This window comes from Macaca thibetana, chromosome 17 (assembly GCF_024542745.1).
Source record: "Macaca thibetana thibetana isolate TM-01 chromosome 17, ASM2454274v1, whole genome shotgun sequence".
NCBI lineage: Eukaryota > Metazoa > Chordata > Mammalia > Primates > Cercopithecidae > Macaca > Macaca thibetana.
This window is the reverse complement of record NC_065594.1, coordinates 74898025-74910285: the sequence shown is the minus strand read 5'-3', so window position 1 is coordinate 74910285 and position 12261 is coordinate 74898025. Positions and strand designations below refer to the sequence as shown.

At 42.3% G+C, this 12261-nt stretch overlaps 2 protein-coding genes across 7 annotated transcripts in view; one reads left to right on the top strand and one right to left on the bottom strand.

The window, feature by feature from the left end:
- CLDN10 (claudin 10) overlaps positions 1-12261 on the bottom strand; it is a 1179064-nt gene that overhangs the window by 555173 nt on the left and 611630 nt on the right. The window lies entirely within an intron of this gene.
- ABCC4 (ATP binding cassette subfamily C member 4) overlaps positions 1-12261 on the top strand; it is a 286254-nt gene that overhangs the window by 270287 nt on the left and 3706 nt on the right. The gene's annotated exons all lie outside the window — the stretch shown is intronic.

Below are 12261 nucleotides of genomic sequence, written 5' to 3'. Positions count from 1 at the left end.
TATTTTTTTTTTTTTTTTTTTTTTTTTTTTTTTTTTTGAGGCAGAGTCTTGCTCTGTCACCCAGGCTGGAGTGCAGTGGCACGATCTCGGCTCACTGCAAGCTCCGCCTCCCGGGTTCACACCATTCTCCTGCCTCAGCCTCCCGAGTAGCTGGGACTACAGGCGCCCGCCACCACGCCGGGCTAATTTTTTATATTTTTTAGTAGAGACGGGATTTCACCGTGTTAGCCAGGATGGTCTCGATCTCCTGACCTTGTGATCTGCTCGCCTCGGCCTCCCAAAGTGCTGGGATTACAGGCGTGAGCCACCGCGCCCGGCCAAGTTTCTGTTTTATTATTTGTAAAGAAAATTCCTACATAATACTCTCACTGTTGCCCTGGGTTTCCCCCTCATTCTTCATTGTTTAGAATTAGGCCCATATAGCCCATACGCTTCCTCTACCTTCTATAAAATGCAATTGCCAGGCCTTCATGCCTGTAATCCCAGCACTTTGGGAGGCCGAGGCAGGCAGATCACCTGAGGTCGGGAGTTTGAGACCAGCCTGACCAACATGGAGAAATCCCGTCTCTACTAAAAATACAAAAATTAGCCAGGAGTGGTAGCGAATGCCTGTAACCCCAGCTACTCAGGAGGCTGAGGCAGAAAAATCGTTTGAACCCGGAAGGCGGAGGTTGTGGTGAGCCAAGATCACACCACTGCACTCCAGCCTGGGCAATAAGAGCGAAACTCTGTCTCCAAAAAAAAAAAAAACAAGATGTTATTGCCATCAGGACAAATCAAGAATTTATGATATGTTGCAGTTATAGCCTGAATAATCCTTGAAGTATGTTTATAAGGCATTAAAGACACGCAGGCTACATGATCTCTTTCCAACAATGGTGATGTGGAAGTATCTCATTCTACAGATGTGATAACCGCAGTTTGATTTAAGGGACTTAGCCAGATGTCACGTGGTCACCTGTAATTCTTTCTTAAAATTCTGTGAGGTAAGAGTTGTATTGATGGAGGGAGGGAAGGAACATCCGATGTTCTTGGCTTAGGGTGGAATGAGACTTCTAGCAGTACATGGTGAGGCTCCCATCAAAACTGTTCATCTGTAGGCATTATAATATGGGTGTGATTTTCCTTCTTCATTGTTTTCTATATTTTTCAGGTTTTCAATACTGTAGGTAGAATAAAGTTGCTTGTTTGTATGTAATATTTTAAATATCTATTACAAACAACAGAATAAGAAAATAGGGGCCAACATGGTGAAACCACATGTCTACTAAAAATAAAAAAACCAGCTGGGTGTAGTGGCGCACGCCTGTAATCCCAGCTACTTGGGAGGCTGAGGCAGGAGAATCACTTGAACCCGGGAGGTGGAGGTTACAGTGAGCCAAGATCGTGCCACTACACTCCAGCTTGGGCGACAGAGAGACACCATCTCCAAAAAAAAAAAAAAAGTCCAGTCATGGTGTCTCACACCTGTAACCCCAGCACTTTGTTTGGGAAGCCAAGGTGGGTGGATCACAAGGTCAAGAGATAAAGGCCATCCTGGCCAACATGGTGAACCCCATCTCTACTAAAAATACAAAAATTAGCTGGGCCTGGTGGTGTGCGTCTGTAGTCCCAGCTACTCAGGAGGCTGAGGCAGGAGAACTGCTTGAACCTGGGAGGCGGAGGTTGCAGTGAGCCGAGATCGTGCCACTGCACTCCAGCCTGGCAACAGAGCAAAACTCCGTTTCAAAAAAAAAAAAGAAAGAAAGAAAAAGAAAATATGTTCCCATATCTAACAGTATTTCTGTATTAAAGATTTATCCAAGTAAAACCTAGGTTGCCTTCAGTTCCTATTTCATCTCATTCTTCATGGAAGTGAGGAACTGTCCTTTCCACTGTCTGTGGGACATTTCTTTGAATCCTGCGTTCATCCTCAAAATGGTTCTGTCAATGCCTTTCTGTGCACAGTATTACGCTGGGCACTAACAAATACGTTAAACATGCCCCTAGTCATTGATAATATAAACCAAAGAAGAGAGCAGAGCAGAGATTTGATTGATGTACTGAGCCCTGATGGTGATGATGGTGATGATGATGATGAGATGTGGCAGACAGGCACTGTGCACTTCTCATTATGCCTGTTTAAGAGGCTGAGACATAGAGAGGGAAAGAAATTGCCCACGATCTCGTAGCTAGCAGAATTATAGGCAGAGTCCAGATTCAAGCCTGGCTTTAGGGTCGACAAAACTGTGTTCTGAATTTTCGTAAGAATCACACTGGGGGAATCAATGTGATTCACATTGGGGGAATCACACAAGGGGGAAGCTGTACTTGGAGCCCTGTATTTCTTTTATACCTGAAATTTACAGAATACTTTTATCTTCTAGAGTGTCTCCCAGCCAAAGTTTCCCTCATAAAACCCGATAAATCATTTGGGATTCCCTGTATAATCTAGTCACAAAAGAGCCAGGAACCTCAAAAACCCTTTTTGTTCTTTGGTACCTTAGGCATTTCACATCAAAGAGATGTGTCCCTATCTATATATCAAAATACCCATTTAAAAAATATGTTATGTATTATCAAGACATGGAGTAGTAAGAAATAGGTCATAGAATTTTAGCATGTTCCAACTAACACAATACAGTTCACCTTTGTTTTACAGATGAGGAAACTAAGGCCCCAAGAAGTAAGTGGGCCCAGACTAATTTATAGCAGAGACAGAATTAGGAATCTTTTTTTAAATCAATGTTTAATGCAAGCATAACATACATGTAGAAAGGGACATTAGTCATAGAATTTGAAATCTCGATTACTGGTCCAGTAATTTTCCATCTAATTCAACAATATTAATGATAACTTACATTCGTGTAGTTTTAATAATTTATTTTACATTGTTTACATAGTTCTTGCATGTATGATTCTACTTAATCCTCACAGCAGTCTGTAAGTCCTACTGTATTGACGAGGATGTTGGGTCATGAGTCCTCATGTGGACACAGAGCTGGTCTGTGGAGAACAGAAGGCAGAAGGCTGATGTTCGTGTTCTGTGTCAAGCCTGAAAATGCTGCTCCTTGTCTCATTTGGTATCCAAGATGCAGCTAGTCGCCCAAATTCACACAGTGGCAGAATTTCCTTCCTGGATTTTAGTCCTGCCTAACCGCTGGCTCAGGTCACCTCTACAGAAAAACATAAGGAAATAAACAGCTTGATTCTCATCCAAGTTGAATATCTTCTTGACATTTCTGCATACACTTGGTCCTCTTAGGAGAACAAGCTGTCAGAGTGTCAGCCTTTTAAATGTGCAAGCATCAAATATCAATGCATCATTCACAACTGTAACACCATGAGGATTAGTCTAAATCAACAAGCTTTTCGCTCTCACAGATTAGAATTCATTTGTTGGAAAGAAAACTCAACATCTGGGAAAAGGTACTTCCAAGTCACGTATTCTTGACCACGTAGCTGCTTTCCTGAAAATGCTGGTGCAAGCAAAGCTGAGTCTCTGTTTTGACTGACCTTTGCAGATGACTCAGGAAGTATTTTAATATTTTAAATTAAATTAAAATTACATTTTAAATTACAATTACATAATTACATTTCAGGGTGCTGAAGGGTGCACTGGTTTGCTCAGGCTGCCATAGCAAAGTAGCACAGACTAGGTGGCTTAACCCACAGCAGTTTCTGTTCTTATACTTCTGCGCTAGATTCACAGAAATGTCCCACAGACAGTGGAAAGGACAGTTCCTCACTTCTATGGAGGATGAGATGAAATAGGAACTGAAGGCAACCTACGTTTTACTTGGATAAATCTTTAATACAGAAATACAGAAATACCGTTAGATATAGGAACATATTTTCTTTCTTTCTTTCTTTCTTTTTTTTTGAGATGGAGTTTTGCTCTGTTGCCAGGCTGGAGTGCAGTGGCACGATCTCTGCTCACTGCAACCTCCGCCTGCAGATGGCTGTGTGTTCACGGGGTCTTTTCTCTGTGTATGCCTGTGTCCTAATCACCTCTTTCTGTAAGGACACCAGTCATACTGGATCAGGGCCCACCCTAAAGACCTCATTTTAACTTAATTACACCTTTAAAGACTTTCTCCAAATACAGTTACATTCTGATGTACTTGGGGGTTAGGACTTCAACATAGGAATTTAGGGGGATGCAAATCAGCTCATAACACAGGGTGAATGTCAATCATTGTCTTCCCTGATGAAGCAGACCGAATTTGAGGTTCCCAGTGAGTAACAGAGGTACCATTTTATCCACCTATGAAATCCCCAGATAAACTCAAAAGTTACGAAATCCTGGCCAGGCATGGTGGTTCACACCTGTAATCACAGCACTTTGGGAAGTTGAGACAGGTATATCACTTGAAGTCAGGAGTTCAAGACCAGCCTGGTCAACATGGTGAAATGCCATCTCTACTAAAAATTAAAAAATTAGCCAGGCATGGTGGTGCATGCTTGTAATCCCAGCTACTCGGGAGGCTGAGGCTGGAGAATCACTTGAACCCAGGAGATGGAGGTTGCAGTGAGCCTAGATCACACCACTGCACTCTAGCCTGGGCGACAGAGCAAGACTCCATCTCAGAAAAAAATATGGATGGATGGATGGATGGATGGATGGATGGATGGATGGATGGATGGATAGATAGATACATAGATACATAGATAGATATGAAATCCTGACATCCTGGATCCTAGGAGCCTGCGGCCTGTTTGAATAGGTAGAGGAGACAATTAGCAGTCAATGGCCTTACAGAAGCCACCCAAGGCCTGTGAGCCTCAAAGGCCTCACCTGTCATGCCAGGATTGCAGTACTGCTTTGGTTTCTTCACTGTTAACATGTATTAAATGAGATAGTGTATGTTTAAGTGATTCAAAGAATATAAGACATTTTATAAATATAAGCAAATTCTGGCTATTGATGAGAAAAGCTCAGTAATTTTTTAAGACTATAGACTGAACTCTTAACTCCCAGTAATAGCAAAAGAAGTATCCAAAGTTTTGTAGCTTTATAGACTAAATAATTACAAATTATTTTTAAGAATCAGCTTACCAAGTGATATATGCTCATGTTACAAAATTCAAAGCGTTGATAGTTTTGCAAAAAACTTTAATAAGTAAAAAGTAAGTCACTCTGCCACTCCTGCCCTTCATCAGGCAGTTCCTCTGCCAGGTTTCAGCCCTGGCACCATCTTCTCCAGTTTTGTTGATGTATTCTGTGCATAAACAAGCACATGTGCATATATAGCTTTTCTGGTTTTTGAGCACAAAATGATAGCTATTTTTTATGTTTTTTTCACTTAATATTATATTCCATATTATATCAATACATATAGTTACCTCATTTTATTATATATGTATATTTTTTATTAGCTGTGTGTGTGTGTATGTGTGTGTGTATATATATACATATATATATATATATATAAAGCAGTTTCACTCCTGTTGCCCAGGCTGGAGTGTAATGGTGCAATCTCAACTCACTGCCATCTCCATCTCCTGGGTTCAAGTGATTCTCCTGCCTCAGCCTCCCAAGTAGCTGGGATTACAGGCGCCCACCACCATGCCCAGCTAATTTTTTTGTATTTTTAGTAGAGACGGGTTTTTACCATGTTGGCCAGGCTGGTCTTGAACTCCTGACCTCAGGTGATCCACCCGCCTTGGCGTCCCAAAGTGCTGGGATTACAGGGGTGAGCCACCGTGCCCGGCCAGTTACCTCATTTTTTTAATGGCTACCTAGTATTTATACTTTTTCCACTCTGTACTTTTCACTGTTCCCAATTAACTTCCAATTAAGTTAGCTATTGTTTTTTTCCTGGTGAATGACTTATCAGATTTATTTACTAGTTTATATTCTGTTTTCCAGTTGGTCAGTTCCTGCTTTTATCTTTACTGCCTTCGTTTTTTGGTTTTTCTTGTTGCTTCTTCTTGAATGCATTTGTATTCGTTCTTTTTTCCTTAGTATTTTAACGCTGTGAATTTCCGTATTCTATAGGTTTTGATATGTAGTACTTTCATTCATAGTTTATTCTTTATTTATATATTCTGCAATTTTGGATTTTAATTTTCTCTGCCCCAGAAATTATTGAAGAGGGAAGTTTTTAAAACTTTTTGGTGGGTAGGGGTTTGTTTTTTCTGTTCATTTTTTTTGTTTTACTCATCAGTTTCATTTTCATTGTATGTCATCCATACCCTTTCTATCCATTTCGAATTTTCTTTGTGTCCTAGTTTTTCTGGATGTTCTTTGGGCATTGAAAAGATGATGTTATCTGTTTAAGGTATAGAGTTTAATAAGGTTTAATTAGTTCTACTTTGTTAATTACATTCTTATTAATCCTTATTTGTATTGGTTTATTTTCTGTGACTTGGATCTAGAGGTGAATTAGTTTCATACTGTACATATTTCTCTCTGTATTACCTGTCGTTTTTGTTTTGGTAATTTTGATGCTATGGTTTTCAGTCCACAGATGTTCATAACTTAGGTTTCCACTATGGGTTATATTTCCTGCCATTTTAACATGCCTGTCTTTGATTCATGTAATGGTTTTGGTCCTAAATCCACGCTGGTTCAAAACTAGATTGGGTCGCATGCTTTTACTTTTCTTTGTCTGGTATATATGGGATTGTCTTTGAATAGCCAAAAGTGTATGTCCTGTAGATGACGTGGTTAGGTTTTATGCTGAGATTTAATCTTAGCCTTTGTTTTTAATAGATGATTTTAGTACATTTACATTTGTTGAGATTATAAGTATGTTTTGTCTTAGTTCTGTCATGTTATGCTTTCAGTTTTTTTGTATTCATTTTTACCTTTTAATTTGTAGATTATTTTTGCTTCTTTGAATATTGTTTTGTATGTGTTCCTTTTGTTTCCTCTAACTGCTGTTTCTTTTTTTTTTTTTTTTTTTGAGACGGAGTCTCGCGCTGTCACCCAGGCTGGAGTGCAGTGGCCGGATCTCAGCTCACTGCAAGCTCCGCCTCCCGGGTTCACGCCATTCTCCTGCCTCAGCCTCCCGAGTAGCTGGGACTACAGGCGTCCGCCACCTCGCCCGGCTAGTTTTTTGTACTTTTTTTTTAGTAGAGACGGGGTTTCACCATGTTAACCAGGATGGTCTCGATCTCCTGACCTCGTGATCCGCCCGTCTCGGCCTCCCAAAGTGCTGGGATTACAGGCTTGAGCCACCGCGCCCGGCCTAACTGCTGTTTCTTTATTGACTCCCCATTATAAACAATGACAATTGTTTATATTCTCTCTCCATCCTACCCACCAAATTTTAGCTTAGTTTTTCTTCTATTTGCCTTCAAGCCTCAAATATATTTAAGCCTCTGTTTTTTGACTTTTCTTTAACTGATACTTTCTCCATCTTTCAGTTAGCTAAAGTTTATCCTTCAGTACTTTTTAAACTTCAGGCTATAACCCATTAGTGGTGCTGTGAAATCAATTTGGTCCATCATGACTAGCGTGTTTTAAGATGTAAAATAGAATAGAATGGAATAGAAGAAAAATAACAATGTATCTTTCATAGTAGTGGTAGTATTTTTTGAAATGCTTTTCAGTATAGATACAGATATAGATAGTGGATGTGTACCAAGTCCCCATGTACAGTGAAATGTGCCACCCATTACTGTGGGTGGCAGTTTAAGAAAAAAAAAAGTTGCAAAACAATGCTCTATACCATCTTAAAGGGAAAGTTTCCTTGGAACTTAGAATCCCTGAGTTATTGCATGTCTGAAATCTTTGTTCCTCTCTGATTTAAATGTGGTGGTTATACCATGGCACACATTTACCTAGGTGACAAACCTGCATGTTCTGCACATGTATCCTGGAATTTAACATAAAAATAAAAATTTTCAAAAAGTGGTAGTTATAAAATTACTGGGTCACACCTTCTTTCATTTAGTATGTTACAACCTTTGCTCTAAGGTCTTCTCGTGTTGTCTATTCATATGGAGACGTCTATGACCACGTTTGACATAACTTGGCCTTTTTTCTTTCTTTTTTTCTTTTTTTCTTTTAATTATACTTTAAGTTCTAGGGTACATGTGCACAACGTGCAGGTTTGTTACATATGTATACTTGTGCCATGTTGGTATGCTACACCCATCAACTCGTCAGCACCCATTATACCTCATTTACATCAGATATCACTCCCAATGCCATCCCTCCCCCTTTTTTCTTTTTTGAGACAGGGTCTTGCTCTGTCGTCTAGGCTGGAGTGCAGTGGCATAATCATAGCTTACTGGAGCCTTAACCTCCCTGGCTCAAGCAATGCTCCCTTCTCAGCCTCCCTTAAAGCTGGAACTAGAGGCACATGTCACCATGCCTGGCTAATTTTTTTTCTTCCCCCATAGAGACGAGGTCTCACTATGTTTCCCACGCTGGTCTTGAACTCCTGGGTTCAAGCCATCCTCCCACCTTGACCTCCCAAAGTGCTGGGATTACAGATGTGTGCCACTATGCCCAGCCAGATCTTTTTTCTTGTATGCTAAAAGGGTCATTGGTTTTCCTGAGACATTATTGTGTAGTCTTTCAGACTTTTGATTCAAGTTTACTTTTGTTTCTGGAAGTTTACTTGAATTATCCTTGCATTTTTTTTATTAGATTATATTCTCTTCTTTACAAATATCTATCGTGTATACGTTTTCTGTCCCTTGTCTATTTTGTAAAGCTATTTTCTCCTTAATCCTTTTTAGTGCTTTATTAACTTTTAGTTATTTTGTTTATTTGCTCAATCCTATCCTGTCTCATACTGTTTTTTCACCATTGGCTAATCTTCGTGCTGCCTTCAGTAGAAATGTCATTTATTTTTAATTTTTCCTTTTTTGAGACAGAGTCTCCCTCTATTGTGCAAGCTGGAGTGCAGTGGCATGCTCTCGGCTCACTGTACCCTCCAACTCCTGGTTCAAGCAATTCTCATGCTTCAGCCTCTCAAGTAGCTGGGATTACAGGTGTGTGCCACCACAACCAGCTGATTCTTATAGTTTTAGTAGATACAAGTTTTCGTTAGGTTGGCCAGGCTGGCCTCAAACTCCTGGCCTCAAGTGATCCTCCCACCTCAGCCTCCCCAAGTGCTGGGATTACAGGTGTGAGCCACTGCACCTGGCCCATTTCTTTGATATTTTCACTTTTCTCTTCCACTTCACTTTTGACCCGTCAACTCATATTTCAGCATCTTCTGTTGCTCTGCCATGTTTTCCTGTATTTTTGTATCTCTGTTATGCACAGCCTGATCATTCTGCTGCATTTTCTTTGAATACATTATATTCATAAAGTTTATGTGCTCAACATTTGTCCTGTGTTTATCTTATTTCATTTCTTATTTGTATATTTCCCAGGCCCTGTACTACTCTTAAAATTATAATAATAATGATTATTATTCCTACTTCTCACCTGTGAATAAAATGAACTCTTCCTAGACCAGATAGTTGCAGGATAGTTGTGGCTAGGGCCTTGTTTCTGGCTAAAGGGAATTTTCTGTGCTTAATGTAGAAGTACTTTATGACCCAGAGAGGCTGTGTGTGTCGCAGGGGGGAGGTGGGGGGGTTTGTGTGTGTGTGTGTGTGTGTGTGTATGGGTGTGTGGTGGGGGTGTGGGTGTGTGGGTGTGTGTGAGGGGGTGTGGGTGTCTAGGTGTGTGTATGGGTGTGTGGTGGGTGTGTGGGTGTGTGTGGCGATGTGGGTGTGTGTATGGGTGTGTGGTGGGTGTGTGGGTGTGTGTGGCGATGTGGGTGTGTGTATGGGTGTGTGGTGGGGGTGTGGGTGTGTGGGGGGTGGGTATGTGAGGGTGTGGGTATGGGGGTGTGGGTGTGTGGGTATGTGAGGGTGTGTGTGTATGGGGGGTGTGGTGGGGGGGGGTGTGGGTGTGCATGGGGGGGGTGGGTGTGTGTATGGGGGGGTGTGGTGGGGGGTGTGGGTGGGTGTGTATGGGGGTGTGTGTGTGGGGGGGTGTGGTGGGGATGTGGGTGTGTATGGGGGTGTGGGTGTGGTGTGGGTATCAGTGTGTATGGGGGTGGGTGTGGGGGTGTATGTATGGGTGTATAGTGGGGGGTGTGGGTGTGTGTGGGGTGGTGGGTGGGTGTGGGGGTGTGTGTGGGGGTATGTGGGTAGGTGTGGGGTATGGGTGTGTGTGGGGGTATGTGGGGGTGGGTGGGTGGGTGTGCTGGGTGTGGGGGGGGTGTGTATGGGTGTGTGATGGGGGTGTGTGGGAGTGTGGGTGGGTGTGTGGGGGTGTGTGGGTGGTTGTGGGGGTGGGGGTGGGGTGTGTGTGTATGGGTGTGTGTGGGGGGTGGGGGGGCTGGGTGGGGGTGGGTGGGGGGGGGTGTGTATGTGAAATTGAGAATGCATGTTTTGGCTTTCTTCCTCCTTAGCTTACAGAATTGGGCAATTGCAATCTCTCTTTTGTCAGGACTTCACCAATGTACATAGGTCAAAGATGTTTCTTTTTGATTGTTTATTGACATACCTTAGTGTTCCTCCAGTTAACTGGAGAACTTTACTTTCCTATGATTGTTGAGGCCGGCTCTTCATAGACATCTTCTCAGCCTTGCCACAGCTCCACTGGTTCCAGCTGCATATGGCAGCCCTTCATGATACTTTACCATTCAGGCTCTCCTGATTTCACAAAGATTTAGCTTATTGTTTATTAATGAATATCTTTGATGCTTAGAGTGGTTTCTGAAAGGGAAAAGAGAGAAAATTCATTACTCCATTATCTTAAAAGCAGAAGTCCTTTCTAAGTCTCCATTACTCTTTGACTTTGACAATATTCAAGCCAATTATGTACACCAAAATGAGACTGGCTTTAAAAATGATGAACTTGAGGCCATGAGAGTTACTGTGATTGAATTAGGGCCATACATATCAGTAAAAATGAACTGACAGGGTCTTGAGCCTGAATTCAACACATCAGATGGTATCTTAGGAATGCAGTGTCAATCAAAGCCCAGTCGCTCTCCTTTGTCCACATGGGGGAGCTTGTATTGCTCTGTTGATTTTAGTAAAATCTAGCTCTGTTATGGTGGCTTCACTGATGAGCTAGAGTTTAAATACTGAACTTAGTTTCAACCTACATTAGAGGAACTATAATGGAGCAAACTCAAGAAAAGAAGGAAAAGAGGGACAAGGTTTCCCATACTCACTGATACTCTTCTTGCCACAAACATGAATGCTTATGGCATTGTCTCCCTTAAGCTTCACAGTCCTTCTAACCTGCTGTTATTATCCCCTTTTGACACATGAAAATGCTAAAATAAAAGAAGCTGAGTAACTTTTAAAAAAAAATTTTATTGGCTGGGTGCGGTGGCTCAAGCCTGTAATCCCAGCACTTTGGGAGGCCGAGACAGGCAGATCACGAGGTCAGGAGATCGAGACCATTCTGGCTAACACGGTGAAACCCTGTCTCTACTAAAAAATACAAAAAACTAGCTGGGTGAGGTGGCGGGCGCCTGTAGTCCCAGCTACATGGGAGGCTGAGGCAGGAGAATGGTGTAAACCCGGGAGGCGGAGCTTGCAGTGAGCTGAGATCCCGCCACTGCACTCCAGCCCTGGCGACAGAGCATGACTCCGTCTCAAAAAAAAAAAAAAAAAAAAAAAAAAAAATTTTATTTATTTATTTTTTTTTTGAGACAGAGTCTCACTCTGTCACCCAGGGTGGAGTGTAGTGGTGTAATCTTGGCTCACTGCAATCTCTGCCTCCTGGGTTCAAGTGATTCTCCTGCCTCAGGCTCCTGAGTAGCTGGGACTACAGGCGTGCACCACCATGCCTGGCTAATTTTTGTATTTTTAGTAGAGATGGGGTTTCACCATGTTGGCTAGGCCGGTCTCAAGCTCCTGACCTCAAGTGATCCGCCTGCCTCGGCCTCCCACACTGCTGAGCTTACAGGCGTGAGCCACCGCGCCCGGCCTGAGTAACTTTTCAAAGCCACCAGTTCAAAGGTGTTCATACTCCAACTTCTACGATCTTTCAGTTCTGCCTTTCTGCCTCCCAGGTTACCATATTCACTCAGTTGAAATCGTCTCAGCCACAGCTTTGGGATTCTGTAAAGATAAAAGATGCACCAGAGGGTTTCCTAGATGCTTTGTCTTCATCCTTCAAGCCAGGCGATACTGCCACGTTCTGTGTACTTAGGGGCCACTTCTCTGTGCAGCGTTCATCATGACACCCAACACTAATGCGGCAGGTTTTCAATCTGTTGTCTGTAGCCATTAATCAGTTCCTGTGACGTAGGCTATTGTTATCTCATGTTACAGATGAGGCAGCTGGTAGAGAGAGTGGTTAGG